The sequence below is a fragment of the Falco punctatus genome (assembly GCF_963210335.1).
Source record: "Falco punctatus genome assembly, chromosome: 5".
NCBI classification, from domain to species: Eukaryota; Metazoa; Chordata; class Aves; order Falconiformes; family Falconidae; genus Falco; species Falco punctatus.
The window spans coordinates 42,706,242-42,720,394 of NC_137584.1; the positions used below are offsets into that span (position 1 = coordinate 42,706,242).

The 14,153-nt window shown below is 45.7% G+C and overlaps 1 long non-coding RNA gene across 1 annotated transcript in view; it reads right to left on the reverse strand.

The window, feature by feature from the left end:
- Positions 1-14,153, reverse strand: part of LOC308065085 — a 99,641-nt gene that overhangs the window by 8,488 nt on the left and 77,000 nt on the right. The window contains exon 1 of the long non-coding RNA XR_013928655.1: positions 1-14,153. This exon is cut by the window's right edge and continues 77,000 nt beyond it. This is a non-coding gene — a long non-coding RNA (uncharacterized lncRNA).

Genomic DNA, 14,153 nt, shown 5'->3' on the forward strand with positions numbered 1-14,153 from the left:
CTCGGGAAGTCTTTTGTGTTTTTTCTTGGGAACTGAAAGAGTCCTTGGGGACCCTGTCCAGCATGATGACAGTCTGCGAATCTCTGATTGATAATGCTGGATTAGAACAGCTACGAGCAAATGGGCTTTAGGTTCTTTCAGTACCATTTAACAGATCAAGGTTACAAAATGTAATGTGGCATAAAAATCTGTCCAAGCAATTACTGCTGGGGCTGTGGTGGTGTCTAGAAGATCATTGCTTGATCCCTTGGCCTGAGATTAAATTTGTATTAAAAGAACCCTCTGAATACATAGGTCTCTGGGACAACTGGCTGTGCATGGGGTGGACTAGGCTGCCTGCTTGCTCCCCTAAGGCACAGCCATAAATATCACTGTGGTAATGAGAGCTTGTAGAAAAATCTGAGACAGTTCTTCCTCTGAGGGGTGTTGACTTATAGTAAGTTTGAATAGCAGTCTTTAATAAGGAGGTCTGGGACATCCTGTATTCTTCTGAGGTCCCCTAGTGAATGTATTGGCCATGTCCAAAGTATTTTTGCACAAGAATTCACGTCCGTATATGTTCCCAAAAGGTGCATGGGTGATGCTGGTAAAATACTGCTATATTGGCGTACAAGTAAATGCTCTTTTTTTCTGAAGATACCTCTAATTACAGCTGTAGAGGAACTAACCATGTATTTGTTTGGAGGTAATCAATCATGTCATGGCCTGGCTTATGCAGGAATTTATATGAAATGGATAATCACAGTGTCTCTTTGTCTTTTAATGCCAGTAAATTTAATATATTTTTCTTTCCTTTTTCAATTTCCACATCATTTGCTTTACTCTTCCTGTCTTTCTCCCTGATGAGAAGTTGAGAGCTTCGATCAAATCCTTGCACTCCCTCTTACTAATGTGTGTAGCTCTGTAGATTAGTAGGATGCCTGTGGCTAGTCTGAGCCTCTTCACTAAAGTGTGTGGAACAACCGGGTTTTCCAAGGCCATCCAGTCCCATATGATACAAGAGACCCTCAAAAAGAAAAATGGTCTCTGTTTTAGAGACAGCAATAACTAATCCTCCTCTGAATCACACTGACATATAATTTATTTTTTTCCAGTCGAATGAGGAGTTTGGATAGAAACTCTCATCAGAAAACTAAGGACCTGTAGTACTAATGTAGGCAGAAGACTCAGGCTGCCCATCAGAAGATAGATTGTATGTGGCGAGCAATGGATTTTTCTGTAGAGTAAAAATTAAGATGTTCACGAGCCAGTTCCACGTTCCCATGCTTTGCTTATTTAACTGAGCTGCCAAAAGGCATCTCCCATATGGTCTGTCATCAATTGCAAGATGAGATGAGATTTTTCTTGTAGCTGATCTATGAACCGGCTTCATTTTTCCAGCATCCCTTTATATGCATGGTTATCAGCCTGATACTTCTAGCTCTCCTTGTCCTGCCTTCACCAGTACTGTGTGCAGAGAGCAAAAGCACCTGGGAGTGATACTTAATCCCTGTTTCCTTACCACAGCATCCCTTTAACTCTGTGGAGAATCTCAGGCTGTGTTTTTTTTAGAGAAATGAAGTAAAGCTAAGAGAAGCTGAGGCAGGATATGTTGTTACCTATGAAACATATATACTAGAAAGAGTACAAAAGTAGTTTTTTGGGATCAGGATGTAACTTCAGTGATGGTTGACATGAAAAGCCCCAATGTGGACCCTATAAAGCAACAACCATATTGCCTAGGAAAAAGCTCCACTGCTGCAGAAGGATGGCTGGCCTGGCAGATGTTCTTTCCCCTCTAGCGTGGAGTTTCTTCTCTAGTACGCTGGGAAGGGAAGCGTATCGCACCAGAACGCTGCCCTCCTTCCACTGCAGGGCATGGTGCTGGGTGTTCACTTGCACTAGCCTGCTGTACAAGAACTCAGGATGGAGCCTTCTCATGTGTTTGATGGATTTTTAAACTAGGCCTTTTCTTTGGGCTGTTGGGGAAGCTGCAGACACTGCTGTTTCAGCTGATGACTGCGTAGGAGTCCATAGCAGGGAAGTGTGCTGGCTGATGTGAAAGGCAGGATCCATCCTGAGTGGGTCCTTCTGGGACCTGGGAGAATTTTATTGCAGCAGATCCCCAGTTCTGGAGTTCAGATTCCCAGTTCTAGGAACTGCCTTGGTTCCTGGATCAAATCAGCACTCGTAAATGTGGCCATGCAACTTATTCCACAGCCTTTCAGGCTGCCTTTTCTCCCCCAGTTTCTGCTGTGCTGGTGATCAGCTGTAATTAGCGCTGTGGCTTGTGCTCAGAAGCCTTACAACAGCTGCCTTGCTCCGGAGTCGTGGCTGCCTCTCTCCGCTGACTCTGAGGACAGCCAAGGTCTGGCAGCCCAGGAGGACATACATGTTGCCTTGGTCGTGTGTCCTGCCTGGGTGCAGGGCAGGCTCTGGGATACTGGTTGGATCCTCCTGAGGTGCCCATGCGTTCATAGCCCCAGGCTGCCATTGCTGCTTCAGAACCCTGACCCTTGCCGGGAGGCAGGGGAGCACAGGGGCATCTTTTCTGGGATGCAGTTGCATTTAAATCCCTTATCCGTGGGGACATCTTTTCTAGCACCATAGTGATTTTTTGCCGCTGTTAAGAGGATCAGATTCCAGCCCTGTGTGTATGTGGTGATACACGGGATATATGTGTACGTATACATGTGCATGTGTACTCCTACACACACAGGAATGGGGGTCCCTGAATCCAGCAGTGCCACAGTGTCGAGAACAGTGCTGAAGAGGAGTATGCTTTCACTGTAGGTTGTTGACTGAAAGCCCCAGCTCAGCCAAACACTTCAGCAGGTGTTTAACTCTAAGGCGAGGAACATTCAGAAGCTTAAAGATAAAACAACCACGTATTACCTCACTGGGCAACACTAAAACGGGCAGCAGCTGGCTAGCTGTGCCCTTCAGGAGCAACATAGGGCTCTTAGCACAAAATTACTTTTTTGGCCAACATTTTCTCATGGATGACACTGCTTCTCTTTGATAACCAGAACTGGCTGGAAGAAAAACTCAAACCCTAAGGAAATTAAATGAGGAGGAAATCTAGTAAGTGTAAACCTAAATCTCTAAAAGTTCTGACTCTGCAATGATGTGGCTGTTTGTAACAACACTTGTGTGAAAGCTGAAATTTCATTTTGGATTAATCAGTGGATGCTTTTACTACTGAAAGAAAAGAAAAGAAAATCACGTTCCCTTTTAAATTGCCAAGTGAACGCACAATAGCTGCATTTATTTTATTAGCCTCCTGACCTTTCCCTTCTCTGGTGAGGTTTCTTTTTCCTATTAGCTCTATTAGAGCGTCTACTGAGATGGCAACAAAACAAACAGTGCTGTTGTTGGCTAACTGATTCCTTTAGCAGGGAACAGGGATGCACAGACCACGAGCAGATGCTTGCCTTGCACCTCCAGACCATGGCGGGTGTGGGGGCCACAGCACACCTGGGACACCAGGTTCTGCTAGGAAGCCCTCACCACAAACACCACCGCGCTGAGGACGTTGCATCTGTTTTCACAAAGCACTTCAAGTCATGCTTGACTCGGAGCCTGGGAGTAATTTATTTGCCGCCAGTGGGGGAGTGTTATTTTGTTTTGTACTGTTCGTGTATTTTTCCACAGATATTGGGAATTTCCACCCCCACCACCCCCACCCCTCTTTTTTATAACTGCCCCACAACACAGCTTTCTCTGGAGGTGATCAATGCTGGACCATGTGGGGATGGCTGGATGCTTCCTATTCCCATGGTTTCTGAGGCAGGTTGGTTTGCTACAAAGCAATCTGTAATTATTGTGGCAGCGCTTGCCCAGAGCCCTATGCGGATTTTGTGTCCTTAATTTACCGATCAGTGTAACTGGCTTCTCAGCATCAGCAGAACTGGGTGTTTCAAAAACTTATACCAAGCAGTAAGGGTCAGCTGTCATGCTGGCAGAAAGCAGGGCTGTGGAATTTTTGGACTTATATGGAAGTCTGAGAAAAGTTCAGAAATAATTCTGGAATATGCCCAGCAGACAGCATGGTAACAGAGGAGCTGGCTGAGGAATTTATAGCTGTGGGGAGAGAATAATCATCTTTTTTTCTAAAGAAATTTTGATCCCAGGAGGGGAAAAATCAACTCAGAAGGGTAGAGTAGAATTTGTCAATTATTTTTTCCTTCGTGAGTAACTTATCTGGGACCTATATACATAAATCACAGTAATAACACAAACACTGCGGAAATTACCAGCAGCATTTAAGCAGGAGAATTTAGGGCTAGGATCTCACCAGCTTTCCAGAATGCCAAAATTGCAGTGCCTTGTTATTCTAATATTAGTCACTTCTAGCAGATAAGATTGCACATAAACCACAACCCATCTGCAAGTTCAGGAGGGCCAAACCAACCCATTTAGGAAAGTTAAATTGCTAGTTCTTGAACATAAGTGGCAGGATGATAAATGTGACCTGTTTTAATGTTAAATCCAGGAAAGTGCAGCCAATTTTTCTTTAGTTTAGCCTAAGGGAAAAAGTGTATTAAATCTTTGCATGTTGGTATTTGGAGTCTTCTCTTTTTAGAATGGCACACCACCTCAGAATTTAAGAGGGATGGCTGAATCAATTGCTCTTATACATTTACTCCATATAATTACTTTGTTCTCCTAATTAATTTCTTTTTATTATTTTACCACTCAGGAGACTTAGTTACTTGCTATAACCCAAGGTACTAGACATTCTTAAAACACACACCACCAACAACCCCCCCACCTTTCTCTCTTTCTGTGGCTGTTTAGGTACTGGCAAAAAAGTTTGCGGTAGCTGTATTTGTTGTTGCACAATGAGGTATCTTTCAGGTATTTTGTCTGCCTGGCGAAGAGGCGGCTGAAAGCATCCCTGACACCACGGCGTGTGCTGGGCCTGTCTTTAGAAAGAGGTGGGGAAATTGCTGACTCTTCCAGAGGAGTTGTACATCTAAAAGTGAACAAATGACTAAATGTGCTATTAGAGGAGATTTGGTAAAATGGAGACACTTCAGACAGCAAGGAGAATAGAGAGGAATAGGGTCAGGACCCATCCAGTTATGGGATAGGCCTTTCAGGAAGGCTTTGGGATCATGCAGCACCTCAAGTAAGGTTACACTGAGCCTGTTGCTGACAGTCATATCAAGATGATCTGGTACCCTAGATTCCCAGCCTAAAGACTTGAGAGCTGGGGCTGTAGTATTGCAAGTAAAATAATAACAGCTGCAGCATCTCAAGGGCTTGCTTGTGGCGCAGGCAGTGATGTTTGCCTCTCTCTGATGTCACACTGGTCCCACCTCACCAGCCATTTGAGCATCCTGCGATTTTCCAGAAAGCTGCTCATGCCAGGCACAACAGTAGAGACTGTGATGCTCTTCTGGGCCCCATGGCGCAAGGGGTTTAGTCACACCTAGGGTGAACGCGAATGTTTTTGCTGTTTGCGTTGAGAGGTGCTTTAGGGCTGTCTTCCAAGAACTATTGCCCAGAAGGTCGCAATAGTTAAAAAAACCAGCCAAGAACATCTTCAGCTGTTTTTCTTTCCTTTTTCATGCATCTGATGCAAGTGCTGAGAAGCCAGTTCCTAGGCTCTGCCTTGTCTCACACCTGCGTAGTGCCAGCCGTCCTGGAGGCCCGCTTTGTTCGCAGGGTCCCCATGGACTACAGCAGTACAAAAATACAAGTGTGAACAAATAACTACCTTCTAGGTTAGCATCCTACTATTGTTTTCACCTCTTCTGTGCACAGATGTTCTCATAAAATCCCAGTTAAAAGACGGAAAGGATTAACAATACCTGCTCCCAGGGCCTTGGTGAGACCAAGGCAGTGCCTTTAGTCACCCAGTTTGAGCCACGAAGTATGTCAAGAATGTATGTACTATTATGTACTGGGAAGACATATTCTCCATAAACTCTGAAGCCTTGATTGGCTCAGCTAGAATTATTTCTAAATGAATGTTGCTAAACACTGTAGGGTTTTAAAATGGTAGTTAGTCTTTTACTGTTTTTTGAGTAGGAGTAGTCAGGAGAATAACAGAGTCAAAGGGATTCCAATCCAGTGCATCACATTTAATAGCATCGAACCAAATAGTGCAAATTACCCTAATGATCCCTTTTCATTTAATAGTTGGGCTACCTCTGTATTTTTCAAATAACTGAGGTTGTAAAGTTTTCTACTTCTTAACTAGGTTGCTTTTTGATGTCAGTTAATGTTATGTTTTATTAACTCAATGTGGTGGTTTCCTGCCAGCTTTATTTCATGTTTTACAGACAAGTCATCTCTATAGGGTACTGTTAGAAAATATTTTATAACATTTCATGTCTATTTGCTAACCACAAACAGTCTCTCTGGTAAAACAAAATGCATTCAATTATCTTTATTTTTACTAATTTCACTTTTCTCTGAAAAGTCCCTTCTGATGTGGAGAGCACAGCTGCACAGGAGGAAGCCAAGAGAAGCCCAGAGAGAAAACAGTGGTGCTGGCGGGAGCCACCAGGCAGGGACCACACTACTCCCAGAAACCCAGCCCGTGGGAAGGGGACCCCTTGGCTCTGTCCCCTCTCCCTTCACCCAGGGCAGGGACATGGCTCAGCCTCTGCCGGCTTCTCCCCCCACTGAGGGGGCCTGGGAGGGCAAGGCAGCTGTCCCACCTCAGGTGACAAGGGCAGGGATGGAGATACGCTGCTGATGGGTGAAAGTGCCAGCCTTGCCAGTGTGTTTGGCTCCCCAGCAGCCTGCCTGCAATGGCTGTGCTTGTGCTCCAGAGCAACCAACACTGAGGAGTGAGATACACAGTGGTGCCAACAAAAAAACCATCAGTGCTTCTGCTCCACTTTTTCTTTTTCAGTGGTGTGGACTGGCACAGCCCTGCTCTTTGGTATCAGCCCAGGAGGCCTTTAATGGTTTCCTTTCTTGAGCGCAAGGGTGAACGGGTTGACCCAGGAAAGCTTGGCCTTGGGGTATATGTTTGCCTGTAGCGTTAGGAGGCTGGTGAACATCAAACTGGGATTGTGGAAGGGGTTGTCTTCAGTTTGAAGCTTTTCTTGGGATACAATAACTCTTTACCAACTTCTTCTGCATTCTCTTTTTTAATAGAAGCCAGCTACTCCAAATACTGTCTTTTTGAAGGTTCAAGATTCTCAATATAGTTCTTTGCAATGTATTTTCCATATGATTTTGTTTTAAACATTGAGTATGGTCTTATGGCCAAAAGGGTTTCTCATCTCTGCAAGCATGTGGATGTATAATAACCCCCACAAGGTTCAAGCTCCAAATGGTGTGCAAGGTTGAATCATTCTGTTGAAAGCAGGGACAGACCAATGGAAAGAACAATTCTGAGCACATTCTGTCACTGCAAGGTGTGAAGTATGCGTTGGGTATAACTTCTGTTTATACTTCTATTCCAAAACAGTCCAAAATCCAAGTTTAAGTTTGTTCTTAGTGCAGTGGAACAAAGTGCTCATCCCATACTGGGCCTGGATGCCTCAAAGGCATCTATTACTCCAAGCAGCCTTTCCAGGGAAAAGATGGCTCTCCACCTCCTCAAAGGCTCGAATCTGAGGCATGTTTCAGAGCTGCAGTATTTCAGCCCTCAGCAGCCAGAGAGGGGCTTGCTGTCACCCTGGTGGTATGTAGAGTGACATTCTAGACCTTAGCATTCCAACACCTTTCTGTATTCCCTCAAAAAGTAATTCCTGTCTACAGCAGAAGCAGTTTCACGGTGCTGAGCAAAGCACCCCCAAGGAGCTTCAAGAAAGGCCTGTTTTGCATGCAAAATACCAGGGATTAATTAACATTGTGTATTTCAGCTGGTGTGGCTAGATAGGACAGCGTAGGTGTAGGCTGCTGGGGGCTGAGTGGCTTATTCTGATCTCTTAACATGCTGAAAATAAATAATTAAAAAAAAGGCTTAAGACAAAATACAGTATTACAGTACTGGTACCTGTGTATAATCTCTCACTGGTTCAATCAATCAGGCTGATTATAACACTTAATAGCTATGCTAGTGCAAACTACTGTGTGTAGGTAAGGTCTGAGATACTCTTTCATGGAAGGGAGATCTTAGGGGAGATGTGGGAATGAGCTACCAATAATGGACCAGACTTGCTATAAAATGCATCTACAGGAACTTGAGGGCAACCGAGTGGGTCAGGACAGAGGTTCCCCCAGCCCAGCAAGCTGCGTCCCGCCACTGCTCACACTCGAAGCCAGGGAGTGGTATGAATGGGGCAAATGTGAAGGGAGGCTTCCCCATCCTCCAGCAGGTTGCATCTGGGCCTTTGTATGTCATAGCTCTTGATGTATTTCTGGTTCATGAACCTGTAAAGTTGTCCCTTGAACTCAAGCAGACTTTTACACCTGTAGCATCCTGTGCCAAGTCTATTTAGGGTGGAAATTGGCTTCCTCATGTCATGAACAGAATTAAAGATTTTATCTGTCTTTCACTGTTGTCAGCAGTGAAATCCAGAGAGCTACTCGGTCTTCTTGCAGAGATTTTTTATAACCAGATGTTCCAAATAACCTGAGATGAAATATTTAGTAATAGTGATAATACATGCCAGGCTTCTGACACACAGTGTCTGCAGCTATGTCTGCCTGCTGAGGTCCAGGTATGCCAAAAGAGCCATAATTCCTGTTGTAGTGATTCACACTGCATTTCTGTGTGGTGCTTTTCCCATCTGGCATCCTTTATTCATAGCAGCAGATCTTCTCTTCCAAGGTCCTGTTTCTTTTTACTTTGTTCTTTTTCCTTTGAGGTTTCTCACCAGTTCAGGGAAGTTAAGTGGATACGGAGGTGGTGTTGCATAGGATGAGAGGGACTGCACACCTTCAGAGCAAGCATCTGTTGTCATCAGCTTTTCTGATTTCATTGGAGTTCTTGTACTTTCCCTTAGCTGCCCTCAGGTAGCAAAAGCTCTGAGCAGCAACGGAGCCTGAGGTTCGTTAGTTGTATGCAGGTGCTGTGCCAGTGCCGACACTGGGCTGCCCTCATACTTTTTAATCAGGATGCAAAATTTTCAGATACTAGAGGGAAAAACCTTTGTGTTCTTTCCTAAAGAAACTTTAATGAGCTGCAGCCACCACCTGCCTACAGCTCATAAATTAAAAACAATTAAATGCACAAGACACGGCGAGTGACTGCTTCCTGCTGGCCTGCCCTCTTCCTCTTGTCTTGTACAGCCGAGCTACGAGGAAGCAGCTTCTCTGGCAGAAAAATCCCAACAAAACCCCAAACCCCTACTTCCCAAAAGGGAAAGAAGAAAAAAAAACCCATCAGGGAAACAAACTGAAACACAGGAAGACAAGTCTTGTGACCCATTAGCTCTTTTGTTTGCTGTATAAATCACTCTGTTATAATCATAAATTTGAGGACATAATTGGACTCTACGTATAAATCTATTGCCAGTGATTACAGGCAAAATGCCCTGAGCGATGGAGCCTGCAATCCAGTGCTGGTGCGGTCGAGGGGGGAGCCTCGGGGAGGGAGAAGGGAGCCTCTGCAGCTTGCCAGAGCATTTTCCATGAGCAGTTCTGTAGCTGGAAACAGATGCTCCACGCTGCCGTCCAGCCGGCAAAGTAATGTAAAAAACATTACAAAGATACTCTTCAAAACATTCTTTGCTCATTGTCCAGCAATGGCTTGTCCTCCTCCTCACTCCCCGCCAAAAGCCCCACGCGGGTGTGGGGAGGGTCTCTCTGCCCCACTGCTATGAGAAGGGGTAACTGCCCCCCCCCCCCCCCCCCCCCAGCCGGGGCAGCGCTCTCCGTTGCGGCAGAAGATGGGTAGCGTTGCTGTTCCTTAGTTTCAGGTCCTGACTGCATGTCAGAACTACAGAAGGGCTTTTAGATGCTTTTGGCAATATTTCCTGAGCAAATGTAGTGCTGTGCCTGCAGGAATGATAGGCCAAACACACCTCCTGCCCGGCTGCCCGCCTGGGCACTGCCTTGCCCTCTGCTGCCCGGGGGGCAGCTGCCCCCTGCCATTCTCTGCTTTGCTCAGTTTGTGTAGTTAGCCGTGTTATAAAGAGTAGAGCTGTGAACGGTGATCACACCTGGGAGTGTAGATTCTGATTCCTAACCTTCCCTCACAAGGAAAAGGCTGGGTACACAGGGTGGCTGAACCTTGCACCTGCCATTTTAAGTTAAGGTCCAGTTGTTGGGTGCTGGGAGAAACTTGCTCAGCAGAACAGTTGTCCTTCAGAGTGCGGATGTCCCACCAAGACCCTGCTAATCCTGCTAAGGCTGGGGTGTTGGAGCTCCGCGTTTAAAAACTCAGTTTCAGTTCCTGAAAAATAGCCAGATTATTAAGGCTGAATTCTGCATGGGTGCTGGCTACTTCTCTCCTTGTTCCCACACATTCTGTCCTTAACTGTGTTGATGCCCCAGAGGAGCGTGTCGTGGACACGAGGCAACTGAAAGCTAATTTAGATGGACAGAGGTTGTTTGCTGCTGGCTACAATGCAAATACACCTCAATGTAACTTGTACATCTGCATGTACCCCTAGGAGCTTGTTCCTGTCTTTGCCCTTCTACAGCCCAAGTAGCCAAGATGAAGGAATGCTGCTGTGCAGGTGCCAAAGGAGATGTATGACCAGTGATGGGCTGAGAGAAGGACCATTGTGTGAAATGATGGATCAGAACAGCTTTTGTTCAGGTTGATGCATTAATTAAAATGTGAGATAGTGAGAAACTGCTTTTACATGTATTTGTCCAGATGCGCAGGTCAGCATGCTGCCGGTGCAAGGTGCAGATGGCCTGGGTGTGGGGACCTGAAGAAAGCCCGAGTCCAAAGTGAAGCCCAGGCTGTGGACAGGGTGGTGAGCCTTTGTCACAATGGCCAAGAAAGATGGTGTGACACAACTGTCTCCAGCTGTGCCACTGCCTTGCTCCTTCTTGCCTTTGCCTCTTCAACCCTTCTCAAGGCTTCCTGCCCTTAGCAGGGTGCTGCTGGGTCCCACACCCCACGCTGAGGAACCCCTCCAGACAGGGAGGTGTAGCAGCTGGGTGAGCTTTTGGGCAGCCTCTCTCAGCTGCGCTTGGCCCTTCCATTGCCCCATGGCTCAGTACTTGCCCTTCCATTACCCCATGGCTTTCAGAACAGAAAAAGTTCTTGTTCCTGAGGAAAGCTGGTTGATTTAGTGCAATTAATTGGACTTTTTTTCCTTTTTCCTACCAATTTTTGACTTAAAAAAAATCTCTCTTACTCCTAGCCTTGCATCATTTCTGCAGCAGATACTGCAGAATGGTATTTCAAATGCTCAACCCCAAAACCAGTGCAGCTGCTTTTCTAGCCCAAAGAGAAGTTGGTCTGCTTTCCACTTCTGGTGTCCAAAAAGCCACCTGCTACTTGCATTCTGGTGGCATTTTTCTTGTTTCATGTTTTTTCTTTAAATGCAATATTTTGAGCATTTAGGGTTTACACGAAGCAGAAATCCAGTGTTCCCTACATTGCCCAGCAGCATGGGTTGTGGGACAACATACTTGTTTTTCAGATTGCCTGCTGGTGTTTTGTTTTGTATCTGTCTTAGAAAATGAGAGCAAGTGCTAGGTTTTCTTAACCATCACTTTTTTCAAAGTAATTTCTACTCTGCCCATGATACACTACTGTATTTGTCTTTCAAATAGCTTTTTATTAAATTTATGTAACACACAATAATTTTCTTTTACAGAGCCTGTGTTTCCTCCTATTAACACAATATTTCCAGCCAACATCAAACTTCCCCCATCTCTAACAAGCCTTCTGGGGATATAAAAAGTTTTTGGCGGCAGTATAAACAGTTCTAATCCTATCTATGCAACTCCTGTTGCCGTTTGGCTTACTGTTTTTGAGTCTCTACCACGCTAAGCACTCATTTTAGCCAAACTGCTAAATTTCTTGTTTTTCTTCTGTCTTGCTAACATATGGCACTGTGCTTGACGTGGTGGTGTGATCCTGGTCAGAATACCTTTGTGCAGACCACTGTAGAGCTGTTCGTTGTAAGAAAATCCTGTAATGGCTCAAATCACTGAAAGGGGAGAGTCTCTGCTGTGGATGGGGTGTGCATACGGCACACTGTGCATGTGCCGGAGTCCTGCACAATGTCACACTGCTCGGGGCTCCCAGCACCTGAAAAGGACATAATGCTATCTATGCTATCGTCTTCTTACTGCATTAGCTCTAATAAATAACATCTTAAATGGTCCCTTACACAGTGTGAGTGCCATTCTTGCCAGGATTGTCATGGACCAGGACCTCCTGGTGCAAAACACATGGCTACGGATTGGGTGGTGTGTTGGATCTGCTGGACAACAGCCTCAAGTTACTTACAGCATTGGTGGAAGATCCACGTTCAGATCATGAGCACACAGATTTCCCTGGTCAGGGAGGGGTAAGCTCCATCATCAGGAATGCGAGAAAATGTTGGATGTTGGACTCAGCTAGGATGTGAAAAGAGCAACTGGTCCTCTGAAAATGCCTTGTGTATAGCCGCTTCCCTGTTTTGCTGGGAGAGAGCACCCCTCTTGGGCTTCTGGAGAACGGAAAACCAGAATGAGGAGAAGGAGAGAGTGAGGGTGCAGAACCAGTTGAGGTGTTCACAAGGAGATAGGGGGAAGCCTGATGGATTAGGGGTTGTTGTTGGACTTCCTCAAAAGATTCTTGAAAACAGAAAACCACCATTTTTTGAAGGGAGCTCTTAAAAAATTATAACTTATTTCACAGCTGCTGTAAGAAAGTGAGGGCAAAAGGGGGATATTAAAACCCAAAGGGGAGCGTGTGCCAGTACATGGAGTACAACTCATGCCTCAAAACAGAGGGTCTCTGCCGACTCCCAGCAGCATCTTAGGAGTGTGCCGTGAGTCCTCCCTGGGAAGTGCTGGTGTAACCACTCACGGGAAATCCACTTCTTTTGGGTGAGTATATCATGAAATATCTAGGCCCAGGTAGGAGAGGACCCCTGAAGGTCACCTAGTCCAGCCCCACTCTGTACTAACACCAGGCCAGGTGAGTCCTGCAGAAACCCCCAAGGCAGGGAGGCACGCCTGGACCTGGGACCTGCTCCAGCACTGCAGTGCCTCTGGGGGAAAAGATTTTTCCTAACGTTAAGTGAAATCTCCCAAGTCACAGTCTGTGGTGGTTGTCCTCTTTTATATCACCTGGCACCAGTGCAACCAGTTTGGCTCTGCTGTCTTCATAGCTCTGTGCTCTTTCTTTGCTCACAGCTTTCTGCCAGGGCAGCTGATGCTTTTTGTGGCTCAGGTGGCACCCAGCACCACCCAGGTGTTCAGGCCAAGACCACCAGTTGGAGAGGTAGTGCTGGGGTGCTGGACCTGGTGGGGCCACAGAGTCACCTGGATTTGTCCCTCTTGCTACTGTTGCAGTAAATGGCTGTCACAGCTCAGAGTCCCCCAGAGACACCACCTGCGACCACTCCACTTTATGCTTTTTGTGCTGATCTTTGTTGGCCAAAACTTTGCATTTCCACTGCTGGATCTGATCTGAAATGAAGTTACTGTGGGCTGAATCAAGTTGCTGGGAAGTCAAAGAAGGAGAAGTGCGGGCACAGGGCAGGAGCAGCCCTGTCCTTTCCACCTCCGGGAGCAGTTTATACAGGCTCAGCTCCAGTCAGCAGAGAGTAGAGGGAGCAGGTTAATCCGTGGAGGTACCAGCCTCTTTCATGGACTGTAGAGTAGAAGCAGATGACCTGCTTGTACTAGGTGTCTAAGTTACAGACAGTAAAACTAGATGAGATGACATGCATGCTTTGCCAGGCTTTTCTAACCATGTGGGTTAGAAAGATGTGGCTTTTATAAGAAATTAAAGTTTAGATTTTCATCTAATCCAGATGCTTTTAGGAGTGGGGACTTCATTGAAAAGTTCAGTATCAGCAACTCACGATACAATTGCGAACGTTGGCAATGCTGCATTTCTGTTTGCCAGCATTTTTAGAAGCCAAGTTGTGCAGTTAACAGTGGCAGGAATTGCATAATTTCCCCCATTTTAGAAATGGTTGTAACTCTCTGTAATGTCCATGGGACCCACCTGCTGACATTGTTTGGTAACGTTTTCTGATAGATTATTTTATACAAGCAGTTAATTGTTCTCTCTGGATGAGTTCTGGTTTATTGATGACAAATTCGGAGCAGAAAACAGATATTAGTGCCCACAGAAG